Source organism: Tupaia chinensis, unplaced genomic scaffold (assembly GCF_000334495.1).
Source record: "Tupaia chinensis unplaced genomic scaffold, TupChi_1.0 Scaffold000063_1, whole genome shotgun sequence".
NCBI classification, from domain to species: Eukaryota; Metazoa; Chordata; class Mammalia; order Scandentia; family Tupaiidae; genus Tupaia; species Tupaia belangeri.
This window is the reverse complement of record NW_006159521.1, coordinates 9666890-9681897: the sequence shown is the minus strand read 5'-3', so window position 1 is coordinate 9681897 and position 15008 is coordinate 9666890. Positions and strand designations below refer to the sequence as shown.

General features: G+C 38.6%; 1 protein-coding gene across 8 annotated transcripts in view; it reads left to right on the top strand.

Annotated features, from left to right (window-relative positions):
- Positions 1 to 15008, top strand: part of TCF12 (transcription factor 12) — a 479077-nt gene that overhangs the window by 227610 nt on the left and 236459 nt on the right. The window lies entirely within an intron of this gene.

The window sequence follows — 15008 nt, the reverse complement described above, 5'->3', positions numbered from 1 at the left end:
AAAAAAAAAAAAAAAAAAAAAAAAAAAAAAAAAAAAAAAAAAAAAAGACAAAGGAAAGCAACCTGAGGGGATGTGATTAAGATCAGTAGATTGTAACAATGTCAGTTGTCAGTATCCTGTTTGGAATATTGCAGGGTAGAAAACATTGGGCAAATGGTACATATGATCTCACTATTATTTCTCAAAACCACATCTAAACCTACAATTACCTTAAGAAAAAGCTCAATTAGAAAGTAAATATGCAAATAATTAACTGAATATAGTAGTAAATTAAAGGAAATGAAAATGCATAGGAGAGTGGGTTAGGGAATATTCTACATTGTGTGATTGAGATCCTTGAGATAGTCTCATCACACCTTGATCCTCCTTTCAGTGGATTAGCTAGCTAGGATCCTGGGAAGACCAGTGGACCTTCTCGTATGGCTCCAGTACCATGCAGTGGCCCCCTGCCACCTGTGCCACAGTGGCTAAGCCATAGAATCATTTCTAATGGGAATCTAGAACAAAAACAGTCACCCTGTGTCCTGGTAAATCGCTGAAAAGCCATGCATTCCTAAGGGCAAGAATGTCTTTTGAACTTTAATTTTTAGGAAATTATCTCTCTAATAGGTGACATTAGCAAGTAAGAAGAGTCTTTTCATGAGCACTTGGGTCTTTGGGTGCACAGCACTATTGTGCCATTAGGCAGTAAGTAGAGAGAGAGCAGCATCAGAGACCTGTATATGTTTGTTTGTTTTTAAGGAATTACTTCTTTAGTTTTATTTATTCATTCATTTTAATTTGACCAGAGAGAGTGGGGGGGGGGATGACAAAGCAAGCCACAAGCCACTGGGTCTGAGACTCAAACCATTGGTGGCCATGTGGGAGTATCCAACGTCTTAACCCCATGTCACCTGCTGGTCTCCTATGTATGTTTTTTAGGATAGCAAAAACTTAACATTAGACACTGAGATAATCTACTTCATAATTGAGTATTTACATAAAAAAATACTATCAAGAGGGTAGCATATTGCTGGCTGGGGTGAAGGAAAGATAGTGTGAGAGAAAAATGTTAGAAGGTCGCAAAGTTAATTCATTAGTGATGAGTTTTACTTAAGGCTGACCTCCTTACCCTTCTTCCCTCCAGAGGCAAAAGTAGAAAGATGCAAAAACAGATTTTTTTTTTTTTAATCTGTCCATGTTTTTATTGGGTGAGAAATAAAGCATGAGAATTAGGTTGACTGCCATTATAATCTCAATTAAAGGTGAAGCGTTATCTCCTCTCCCCTAAAATCCTACTACTTGTTAGTTAACTCTTCTGCAATGTTCAGGTTTTCACTAGTCACGAAAAGCTGGCTCCACAGGAAGAGTTTGAGATCTAGGTGAGGCTTTTCTAGTGTCCCCAGGGTTAGGTATTTCAGGCAAACAACTCCTTAGAGGGTATTCTGGCATGGAACCTCTTGAGGTAAATTGTGTAGGAAAACACCAGAGGGTTATTGGAAAAGGAGTTGAGAAAAACATGAGTAAGATAATTCATCACTTCCCTTTGGATTTTAAAGGAAACACATTGTACTTTTGTTTTAGGTTTCATAAATGGGTATAAAAGTTCATTTAAAAATACAGAGTCATTAGTAAATGCTTGTTTCTGTATCATCAAAAATTTAGTTATTTTTAAAAAAACAAAAGCTTTGAATCTTCTTTTTAAATCATAATCAACTATGATGTGTTTTAAAGATTTTTAGAAATATTTCTCAAATGATTCATGTTAGTGTGGATGAGTCCTTAGAGCAGATTTTTTTTTGGTATATATGAAATCTGAAGCAAAAACATATCCCTCCCCTGCTTAAAAAGGGGTTTCAAATAAAGTGACTAAATCTCAAAATTTTCTTTTTGCTTCAGTGTGTCACTTAATCTGGCTGTAGGATATATTTATCTACTGTGAAGCCCACTGATGCATGCAAAGCTGAGCCAGAGTACAATTTTCCCCAGTGGGTCTTCTTTCTCTGGGCATTTGTGGCTGTGCTTCAGTGTGTGGGGTCAGCTGGGGAAAGCTAGAAGGGCTAAGATGTCAGCTATTGTAAAGGTACCAAGATTCTGCTTTAGAAAGGGAGTAGGACATCTGGTCTCTAAAATGCATATTTATTTCCTACAAGGCAGTTAGTAAGAAGTCTGAATAATAATAATTATTAATATTGTAAGTAGGATTATCTGTTAATATTTATGGTACTTAAATAATAACATTGTTTATATTTTGCTTATGATTTTCCTAGAAGAGTATTAGAATTTTTATTTCTCTTGCCTTAACATCAGGTATTTTAATTTTTTCTTACCTCCAGTTAACTTGAACCAGTGATCTGTGGGTCATCAGAAAAAGTCACAATGGATTTTTCTATGCTTATTATGTGTAGAAATGCCTCGTGACTTGTCTAAGGACCCAATAGTTCAACAGTTTACTTAATAAACTAGTTTACATTGTTCATCTTAACCTGACGGTCCATACAACAGTGTTCTTGTTGAGCTGTATACTGAATCCTATTGTATAGCACACACAAATAGAAAAGTGTCAAAGGTAGCTTAATTCGGCTTTCTACCTTTCTTTGTAAAAATGTTACTTTAAAGTTGTTTGTTTGTTTTTGCCAAAGTGAGCATGCTCTCGCCAGAGAGAGACAGAGAGGGAAAGTGAGAAATCACACCCCCCAAGGTGGATGGCCATGTGTAGTCCCTTCTCCTCCATTATCCTCTTGGAATTTTGGGCACGTACACACCTGTGCCCAGCATGAGTTTCAAGTCTCCAGGTCCAACACCTTAACCACCATACCACCTTCTTAACCCAGATACTAATTTTTATTTAATATTCTTCCTTAAATGATTTACACATTACTCTAAAGTACACTTGTACTTAAGTAAACCATAAAGGTTTTCTTCTCAAGGCAGATGAACATGTGAAATATCTAGAAAGCACTAATTTGTAAGGGAGAAAAATTAAGAGATTAGATTGGTCATCAAGCTGTATATGATAGATGAAATAATATAATTCAAGATACAAATAATTTTAATAATTCTTTTCTTAAAAGAATTATTAATTAATTAATTATTTAAAAAATTGACCAGAGAGGGACAGAGTGAGAGAGAGAGGGAAAGTGAGAAAGCAAAACCTTGCCAGGTCCTGGACTCGAACCGCAGTCGGCCATGTGGGAGTCCAGCACCCTTAACCACCACGCCACCTGCTGGCTTGCATAGTTTTAATCATTCTAATGAGAAAGTATGGAGATCATCATAAAGTGTTGAAAGAGACCAAACTATGGATATTGTGAAGAGTACAAATGACTTAATTTCTAAATTACCCACAAGTTGTAAAGATAAAGCTTTCTTAGCATGATACCATCTCCATATATGTGTGTGTGTGTGTGTTTGTATGTGTGTGTGTGTAAATCATTTAAGATGCTTTCTAGATATTTCACATGTTCATATATATGGATCTGTTGAGATTAGAATATATTGCCTCGAAATGTTAAGAGTTGTAAGGGTTAATAAAATAACAGAGTGGGGAATTATCATGATCAATCTAGCTTCCCAAAACATGAGAACTTTTATTTAGCTGAGGGTTGAGATACTCTTATTTTCATGAATTCCATTTAAAAAAAATAATAAAAATAAAATAAAAATTTTTAAATTCCATTTTAAAGTATTTTAAGTATATCATAGTCAAGGAAAAGAACCATACCTATGCCCTAAGAACACTGACAGAATAGATTAAGGTGGCATCACAAATAGTGACACTGTAAGACACTGAATCTTCTTAGTTTCTGTTAACAGGTTCTGACCTCATGTGTATTGCATTATAGTTTTTAATATTGAATCTAAACAAATGCTGAGTGCTTGAGCAACTGGAGCCCTCTTTCCGTAGTGCCATTACCGATCTCCTCTAGGAGTGGGCTTTTACAAATTTTGGTTAGAAATTTGTCTTTCATTGAAGAAACAGAGACTTTTGTGTGTAGGAAAGAAAATAATGCAAGAGTAATAATGTAGTCTATTGCCTTGTCTGTCTGATTCCATAGAAACCTTTAAGAGGCTCAGTCTGTCTATTTTTGTAGGTTGGTTGTTCTGGGCCTAGACAGAATGGGTACATTGGATGTTGAAAGGTAAAAAAGAACTTGGTTCTTCATCTCATTGTACAAATGAGGAAACTGAAAAGAAAGCTCCCATATTTGGTTAGAATAACAATTGATGTTAAAAAAAAGATTGAAGCACTCGGAACTTCGCCTTCAGAATATTCCCAAGATTCATTAATTTGTGAAGAGAAAAGGAGTTTGATAAGACAATAGATTCAAACGCCAGTGTGTGGTTTACTGGACTAAAATGGATCAGTGAGCAGCAATGCAGAGTTTCAGTGAGTAAGGAACACGCCGATGTCCTGTCCCAAATGCACTGTGCCTAGTATTAGTCCCATGCATGGGATCTTGAGGTGGAGGCATCCTTACAGTGTCCTCTCTTATCTGCTTGCTTTGATCCCACTCTTAGCTTTGTTTTATTTTGTTTTCAAGGTGGAGCTCACTTGTGGCAGAACTGACTGGGGCTGAATCTTCTGGTTGGCTTCTTGGTGGGTTGTGTCATTTCACCCTTGACAGACGGGTAGAGCAGCCAAATCCCATTAAGCTTTGGGCCAAACTCTATGAAACATAGTGCCTTTACCTTTTCCTAGGGATTTGTTACAAACATAAAGTTGAAATGTATTCACTAGGAGTAGTGGCAATTTACTATCCTTTCTAAGACCTAAGGGAAAGAGGTCATTTAGCTTGAGATCCTTGTATATTTTTCTGGAGGGAATATGACACAGAGGGAATTGAGAGACCTGATCAGCAGACCTTTGTAAGAGTTTATAGTTTGTCTGTGTGGAATAGAGGGGTAGATGAAATGTATCTTGAAAAGAATACTTTTTAAGCAGGAAAGGGCCCAAAGAATATAATTACTTTAAAGTCCCATATGATCAGTCCTTCAGGGTGATCACAGGATTATTTCTGGAGTGTATAGTTTATATTTTCCATAGTGTGACTTAGAAGGAAACAAAATCCTCTGCCCCTCCTCATATCTTAAGAAGGTGAGAATGAGAATTGTACTAGAAAACTTAGTCCAGAAACATGAGCCTTCTGACAGCTGAGGGCTCCAGCTCTCAAAGGTCGGGAGCCCTGAGGCTGGGAATGTCCTTCGTCCCAGACTAGTTCTGTGGGCTGGCCTCACTTAAATTTTCAGGTGATCTGACTTTGCAGTGATCTGACACCGTAGTGCAAAAGAACCAAGCCGCAGGTAGCTTTTTCCAGCACAGACCCTGCGCTAGTTCTGTCTGAAAGCAGATGACCACATTGGCAGATAGCTTGGAGGAAGGAACACTACCTCTTGGAATGCCCTCAGCTGTCTGCCAACTGTGAGTGATTGTGCATGGCCAAGCTGCAACTCGATCTCAACAACTGTTCAGTAAATGAGCAGCAATAGGGCAGCTTAGATTGCATATTCTAGGAGTGTAGCAGTTGAGGTCTGGGTGGCCTTGATTTTCTGTGGAAAACCAGTGAACAAGCTATTTATTTTTATGACATTGATTTGGAATAACACAGATTTTAATTATTTTTTCGTAAGAGTTTTGTTTTGTTTTTAAGGTTTTTGCCATAAGGCATGAGCACTCATGGATGAGAGACAGAATGAGATAGAGGAAAAGCGAGAAATCACCCACCAGAGGAAATGGCCACGCCACAAATCCTTCTCCTCCAGTCTCTAGGGATTTGGGGCACACATGGACATACTTCCAGCGTGATTTTCAAGCCATCGTATCTGGGACTTGAACCATGGTCTCCGTGTGGGAGTACACTGCCTTAAGCACTACACCACCAGCTCAGTGGTCCCTGTAAGAGTTTTAATACTGCCTATCTCTTCATATTTTACTGAGTATCTTCTGTGTGCTAATAAACACTCTGTGTAAGGGTGTAGGAAACACCAAGATGAAGAGAGTGTTATTTTCAAAGTAATTACTAGGGACTCAAACTTTATACGTAAGATTATAATGTATATAAAATAGAATATTGTCCAGATATTACATTCTAGATTAAGCTGTAGGAATATAGTGCATTTGATTTGAGTGGGAGATTCAAACTTACTTGATTTAAACATGAGTTTTAGTTTGAGTACTTTATTAAGCTTTCAGTAACACATTTCACTTTTTTTTGAAGAGGTTTTTGCTATAGGGCGCGTGTGCTTACCAGAAAGAGAGAGACAGAAAGCAAGAAATCACGCCCCCGGGGGGATGGCCACGCTGCAATCCCTTCTCCTCCAGTCTCCTCTTGGGATTTTGGGCACGCACGGACACACACCCAGCATGAGTTCAAGCCTCCAGGACGCGAACCACAGTCGACTGTGGGAGTCCAGCGACATAGCCATTACACTAACTGCTGGTCCCTACATTTCGCTCTTCATGGTGAGCTATCATGTGGTCCTGTGTGTCCTACCTGCAGCATACAGCCTAGGCTCCATAGTGTAGCACTCAAGAACCTCTTTTTGGCTGAAGCTTCATTTTTCTCCTTCCATATCTCTATCAAATATTCTATACTCCACTCATATTCCTGTAGTTTCCTATTTCTAGAACTATCAGTCATTTTTACAAGTTTGTGCCTTTGGTTGATGATATTGACTTTATCTACCAATGATCAGCTCACATTTGACATTTGTCTCTTCAGATAGAGGTGATCACTGCCTTTTGTTGTTGTTTTGGTATTTCTTCCTGCTTTATGTAACTCATCTTTTTATCATCTTTTATCATAGAGGGTAGTATACACTTCTGTCTTCTTCTGAACCATACATTTCTTAAAGGCAAGTCTTGGTTATTTTTATTTGTATCCATATGTATAGGCCTGAAATATATGATAGTAAATAATGAAATTGTCATCTCTTGAGTAGCTCTTCCTGACATTTCAAAAATGGAGTACTAGCGTTTGTCGTGTCTGCCAGAAGATACAGATCTCTTGTGTTGTCGGAAAAATCATGATATGTTTTTCTGTTTTTCTATTCAAAAATGCATCATGACTTTTCCGACAACCCAGGACCTTTGAAAAGTAAATTTAGAAGTGAAAACTACTTGTGGGCGTAGTCTTGAAATAGAGTGTTGGGCTTTGTAATAACCTTTTCAATAGGGAAGGAGGACTTTTGTGAGTGTTTTAGATTTTGAGAATCATATTTAAACCTGGCAACTAATTTTACTTTTGTGATCTCTTTTTGAAAGCATGTTTATCTCAGTGTTGTGATTATTTATTGCTCTTTGACATATGAGCATATTACATGATGTTTTATTTACCACTCCATCAGGAGCTTATTACTTGGGGAAATGGTAGTGGTTGGCAGTCATCCCAAGGTGCTGTCAGCCAATAAAAAAATTCTAGGCAGTTAACCTGTTGTAATGTTTTTATAAACAGTTATTATTTTTTTTTTAAAGAGGAAGTGGTGATAGGTTGAGTGGAGTGGGAAGGGTTAGCTTTTGTAAGCATTTTTAAAATGCATGAATTTCTCTCAGAACTGACTCTGGTTTAACAAAATCCCAATGTTTTTATTTCCCACTTATTCTTTCAAAAATAGACAACATTTGTGGTTTTATAATAGAGTTCCCTTATTTTTAAATTGTTTTATATCTTTGGTACCTAGTATGTCTTTGATAATAAATATATATCGAGGGGACCAGTGGGTGGCACGAATGTTAAGGTGCTGGACACTCCCACGAGGTCAACCACGGTTTGAGTCCCAGACCTGGTGACTTACTTTCTCACCTTCTTTCTCTCTTTCTCTGTCTCTCTTTCTCTGGTCAAACTTTAAAAAATGAGTGGATGAATAAATAAAGTTAAATAATTCTTTAAAAATAAGTAAACATATTGAATAAATGGATTAGTAAAAGTTGAATACCAACTCAAAACCAAAATAAAAATTTTTTAAAATGCAAATAGGAAAGAAAGTTGATAATTAATGTTAAGCATCTTCATTTTGCTCTGTTTATGCTACTTAACAGGAATATAAAACAATTCTCAAGCAGAATGAAATAGCTGATGGAGGCTGAGCCACAGCCCTGGTGCAGGCACTAGGGTTGGCTCCAGATCTGCGACCTGGGTTTACCTAAACGTGCTGGTTGTGCACAGGCACCCATCATTTCAGCTGACTTCAGGGCCGGAGGATCACAACGTGAAGACAGTTGAGAGTGCTTGAATGCCTGTGTTAGCCTGTCTGTCTGTCTGTGTGTCTCTCTCTCTTTCTCTAGAAATAAATAAACTTTTTAATAAGCCTGGCTGAGAGGCCTACAGGTGAGGTGGCATGGTGGTTAAGTGGCTGGAATCCCACATGGCCGACCACAGTTCAAGTCCTGGACCTGGTGGCTTGAAATCACACTGGTACATGTGCATGTGTACCCACGATCCCAGGAGGAGTATGAAGGAGAAGGGATTACAGCATGGCCATCCCCCTCAGGAGTGATTTACTTTCCCTCTCTCTGTATCTCTCTGTCTCTCTCCTCTCTGGCAAACACACATGCCCTGATGGGGATGTAAGTAAAGGAAAAAGAAAGTGTGATTGACCTTACGTTTAGGCTGGCACTACCTGAGTTTTAAAATTAATTTTGTTTCTGTGGTTTTAGAAAATACTCTTTTGGGTGCTATTTACATCATAATGTAAGAAATGGTTATCCACCCTTTCTTTAATCAGAAGAATTAAAGAAAGTGAAAGGTTCTATTAAAATTCTATTAAAAATTATAGTTGGGGGAGGCCAACAGGTGATGTAGTGGTTAAGGCTCTGGATTCCCAAATGGCTGACTGTGGTTCAAGTCTTGGACTTGACAACTTGAAAAGCATTCCAGGCATGTGCACGTTTTTGTGCCCAAAATCCTAAGAAGAAATGATTATGGTGGCCTTCCCCTTGAGTGATTTTTTACTTTCTTTCTCTCTGGCAAGTGCATGCCCCCTATGGCAAAAACCTTTAAAAAAAATTTATAGTTTGGTCCCTATTGATATTCAGCAACTTTAATACATTGTATTCATTTACTTATGGTAATGAGCCTCATAAATAAATGAAACATGGTCCATTCTAGTCTACATGTTTACTTCTGATCAGGGTAAAAAAAGTGTCCCGTTTTTGAGGTTTCATCATCAAAGTATATTGGCATCTTATGCACTAGTGGCCATATTTAACTGCATGCTGCCATGGAAACTATTTTGAAATATTCAGTACCTGGTGAAAACGAGTATTATATATATTGAAAGAAGCTGAGATTAGAAGAAATGACATAAAGGAGCAGGCCTGTAGGCAGATTTTTAAGAAAGCCTGGACTGTTGCTGGGTTAATAAGCATAATCTATCATAATGCTAGTGTAATACTATAAATTAGTCAAGTTAGGTTACAGATTTCCCAGCAGAGAAGTGTTGATTGAGGAAAAAAAGGGGTTCAGTCGGGTCAAAGTGTGGTGTACCGAGGATGGCAAATCCCTACGGGGATCTACAGTAAAGAGTCTGGCACTTGCACACCAGATGAGCAGAGGGGTGATGGAGAATGGGAGAACACGGCAAGGTGAGCCATGAGAAGAAAGACAGATACACTCCTCAGACCTGAACTCAGAAGGAGGAAAGAAAACGCCATTTTCTTCTGACTCCTGACTACCATTTACATAGTACCTTACTGTGTCGGAGTGTCTCATTATTTAGCTTTAAGAAAAGTGTGTGTGGTAGGTGCTATTATTCCCAGTTTACACATGGGGACTTGAAGGACAGCAAGGTTATACCACTTTAGACGAAACACTATTTAGTGATAGGGAGATAGCCACTGCTTATTTTAACCTTCATACCATACTAAGCCTGCATTCCTCATGTGAGCATTTTCTCATCTCACAGGAAACTACAGGTTCCTAATGTAGCTGACCTATCAGTAAGGTTGTGGAACTCGGTGGTAGATAAGTAATGTATTATTTTTACTCTAGTAAATATTGTGTAATTTTTTCTTTTTTAAAAAAATTATTTATTTTAAGGACCAACAGATGATGTAATGGTTATATTGCTGGACTCCTGTGTAATTGACTGCAGTTCAAGTCCTACACAGAGGCTTAAAACCCTTCCAGGCATGTGTATATATATGTGCCCAAAATCCCAAGAGGAGAATGGAGGAGAAGGGATTGTGACATGGCCATCTACTCAAGTTCATGCTGTCTCTCTGAAAAATATATTTTATTATTGTTGTTATTTTTTCTTCTTTTTTTGGAGAGATTTTTTGAAGTAGGGTGTGTGCGCTCACCAAACAGAGACAGAAAGTGAGAAATCACCCACTAGGGGGGATGGCCATGCCGCAATCCCTTCTCCTCCGTTCTCCTCTCGGGATCTTGGGCATGCATGCACACGCGCCCGGGTCTGGGATGCGAACTGCAGTCGAGTACATGGGAGTCCAGCGACATAGTCATTACGCTAACTGCTGGTCCCATTATTTTTATTTTTAAGTTTGCTGTAGGGCTTGTGTGCTCACCAGAGAGAGGGGAAAGTGAGAAAGCAAGCCGCCAGGTCTGAGATTCAAACTGCAATTGACCTTGTGGTGAAAGTCTGATGCCTTAACCACCATGCTACCTGCTGACCTCGTTGCATAATGTTTTCTAAATATAGAATTTGTTTTAATTCTTTGTCCCTCCCTCCCTTTTTATTTAATGAGTATATGCAGTGAGTTTTTGTTTTTTGTTTTAATGGGGTCTCTGTGTCATATTCCTCATGCCTCAGTTTCCCAAGTAGCTGGGACTACAGGCTTGCGCCACCATAGACAGATTTAAGGGTGGGCTAGGAACTGAACCTAGACCTCATGTGGCCTCACTGCCCGGTAGCAGCATCAACCAGTGTGTGCTGCTGTGACTGGGCCTAATCTTTTTGTTTTGTTTTGTTTGTTTTTAATTGCTAGTAGGGGAGTGAGAGCACTCCTAGTGAGGCATGACCATGCCACAGGCCCTCTTGTCCCCACTTCTCCATCCATTTGACACTGGGGACACACACATGTTTTCCAGGCTTATGAGGCCAGGATTTAAACTGTAGTCTGCCATGTAGGATCTGTTTCTTTAACTGCTAGGCCAGCACCCTAGTAATTTTTTTTTAGGTGATATATGAGAGCTGTAGAATCTTCCCTCCCCTCTGTAACTTTATGTTCTAGTCAACTCTCACTCAGAAAAGGGAGTCAGTGAAAGTTGTTAATAAATTAAATACCTGCTTCTCAGCTATTAAATTATGTAGGCAAAAATAAAATGCAATAATCTAAATGAAATGAGAATGACAGTTATTAAATAAAATGTGAAATTAACCTCCTACCATTAGGACCTAGGTTCAGAATTCTGTCTTTCATTTATAAGCTTGTTTGTTTGTTTGTTTGTTTTTAAGAATATTTCCCTTATTTTACTTATCAGTATTGTTACTTTCAATTTGACCAGAGCAAAACACAGAGAGAGAGAGAGAGAGCGAAGGCAAGCTGCCAGATCCAAGACTTGAACCGTGGTCAGCCATGTGAGAGTCCAGAGCCCCTGACCACCACACCATCTGCTGGCCCCAAGCTTGTTTCTTTATGTATAAATAAGGATGGCAGTTATGCTTATATAATAAGATTGGTTTGAGAACTATAGGATATACTCAGTACAGACAGGTTAACATAGTAGTTGGCACATTTGTAATGCTCAAACATTTTCTGTTATTGATAGATTAAAATTTATAATATTTCCCTTAATTCACATGAAGATCATTTTATTTCATTTAGAATCCCTACCTATTCTTAAAGTGGATACTATGATTAAAACAGTTATACCATTTCAAAAGTGCTTTTACAGATCACAAACATAGGAAAGCTGGCATATTTGTTAAAGTTCTTATTTTGTAAAGATACTACATTTAACTGATTAATTTATCCATGGTAAAGTAAGGAAGAGGCAAGCATATTAAATAAAGTTTTGTGGTTGATAATTTTATTGAGTACTTTTTGTGTATTATCTTTGTTCTATTGACTTTTGTAATGCAGAAGACTTATCTTGTATTCAGTACAGTGATCAATTTAATTGGCTCTGCGATGGTTAGGGTGAGGTTGTTGGGCCAGGATATATCTGGCAGTATGAGCAACGCAGGCTTCAGTGTTGATTATAACTCCTTGACTCCATTGTGTTCTTTCTAAGCACAGACACAGCTTAGTCCCCTGGCAGTGACATACAGCAAACGTCAATAACAACCTTTGTAAATGTTAAATAAAAGAGCAAATTGAAGGGCAGTGATTCATTAGGAAAGAATTTCATCTGAGCAAATTAACTCTTACTTCTGTTAACCCATGTTAAAGAACCGCTGCTTTCTTGAGAGTCTGTGGGTACAATTGAACCAGAGACTGCAGATGAGGAGCCCCTCTCTCTCCCCTTTAATGGGTACTTTTGATGTGTGATGCGTGCTTTTCATTTGAAATAATTTTTTTTTAAGTTCTACTTTTTTTTAAGTTCTGGCCAATTTGATCAAACTTCTGATAAGAACATTAACCTTAATTTGTAACACAATTGTCAAAACTTCTGGGGACCAGCAGTTAGTGTAATGGCTATGTTGCTGGACTCCCATGTAGTCGACTGCAGTTCGAGTCGCAGACCCAGTGGTTTAAACTCATGCTGGGCGCATGTGTGTGCGTGCCCAAGATCCCGAGAGGAGAATGGAGGAGAAGGGATTGTGGCATGGGGATCCCCCCTGGGGGGGTGACTTCTTGCTTTCTGTCTCTCTGTCTCCCTTTGTCTTTCTGGCAAACGCACACCCCCATAGCAAAAACCTCTAAAAATAATAATAATAATAATAATAATAATAATAATAATAAACTTATCCAAGAAGCCATATATTTTTAGATTTTTGTAATCAGCATACTTTTCCTTTCCAGCTTTACTTTTTTTTTGGTGAGGTTTTTACTATAGGGTGTGTATGTTCACCAGAGAACCTGATTGAGTTTGGTTTTATTTAAGAGTTATTTATTTAATTTTGTTTATTCATTCCTTCATTTATTTTAATTTGACCAAAGAGAGACACAGAGACAGAGAGAGGGACAGTGAAAAAGCAAGCCATAAGGTCCAGGACTCGAACCATGGTCAACTATGTGGGAATGTCCAGTGCCTTAACCACCATGTCACCTGCTAGTCCCCTCCCACTGCCCACTGTGTGAGTTTAAGGCCCTGGGTCCAGGACTCGAACTGCAGTCAACTACATGGGAGTCCAGCAACATAACTGTTATGTCATCTGCTAGTCCTTCCTTTCCAGTTTTACTTTTCTTGCAAAAGCAGCCTATGTGTCCTTAAAGTTGTTAGCTTTCTAGAAACTAATTTTTGATGCTTCTTTCACTAGTCAAGACTTAAATTTGCCTATGTTCATATGTACATATGTAATATTTATGACATATTTTATCCCTTCCTTCCTTAAGGTACACTGGGAAAGAAGTTCTTTAGATTTTTAAAGCTGGCATTTTTTCCCTCTTTTCGTTTTATGTCTTTGGTATAGTGCATGGGCACTCGCCAGAGAGAGGCACAGAAAGGGAAAATTGAGAAATTATTCCCCTGGGGGCATGTCCATGCCACAGTTCTTCTTCATTCTTTTCTCAGGACTTAGGGTGTGTGCATGCGTGCACACAAACACACACACACTCTCTCCTTCCCTCTCTCTCTCTCTCTCTCACACACACACACACACATACACACACACACACTACCATTGTGACTTTCAAGCTGCAGGGTCCAGGACTCAAACCGTTGTCGGCCATTTGTGAATCCAGCACCTTAAACACCGTGCTACCCGCTGGCCCTGCTTTTTTTTTTTTTTTTTTTTTTTTCCATTTTTACAAAAGGAGACACGAAGGGACCAGCAGAAAGCGTAATGTTTATGTGGAATCCCGTGTAGTTGGTTGTGGTTGGAGTCTAGACCCAGTGGCTTAAAACTCAGCCCAGGCACATATGTATGTGTGTCCACAATCCCAAGAGGAGAATGGAGTAGAAGGGATTATGGAGTGGCCCAGGGGCTGATTTCTCGCTGTTTGTCTTTCTGTGTCTCTTGTTCAAATGCACACAACCTGTAGCAAAAATGGGGGGGAGGGACGACAGGACATGAATGAATTGCCTACGAACTACTTTCTCAGAATTACTCATTTGTTTTATCACACACAGTGATGGATTAATTATGAATTCGTGGTCAATGAGCTATTTATTTCCTTTATTTTTTAAAATATTTCCTGCATATTCCAGGAATATGCTATTTTTGAGACTCAGTTATCAAATATAAATGTAAACTAGCTAAGAAAATTTTAAGTTCCTTGTTCTATAGGTGTATTATTTGGATATAAAAATCAAAAAATAGAATTTTTTTTCCTTCTACTTTAGTCAACAGCCATCGCTCTATATGGTTACTATATATGTTGGAGTTTTGAATATAGGAACTCACAAATGATGGACAGTAAGATCACAATATCATTGATTTAGCAAATACTTAGGAAATACTCATCTTGTACTCCCCTAGCAACCCTAAATAAGAATTTCTCTCTTCTGCCTTCCCACAGTACTTTGTCTCTCTCTCTCTCTCTCTTTTTTCCTTTCTCTAGAGAGATTTCTGCTATAGGGCATGGGTGCTTGCCAGGAGGACAGAGGAGACAAAGAGACAGAAAGTGAGAAAACATCCCCCAGGGGAGATTGCCACGCTACCATCCCTTCTTCATTCTCCTCTAAGGATTTTGAGCATGCGCACACATGCATCTGGTGTGAGTTTTAAGCTGCCGAGTTCAGGACTCAAACCACTGTTGGCCATGTGGTAATCCAGCAACATAACCATTATGGCATCTGCTGGTCCCAATTTGTATGGCTCTTTTTTTTAAGAATTATTTTATTTAACTTTATTTATTTATCCATTTGTTTATTTAAGTGTTACCAGAGAGGGACAGAGGGAGAGAGGGAGAGAAAGTGACAAAGCAAGCCACGAGGTCTGGGACTCGAACCGCGGTTGGCCAT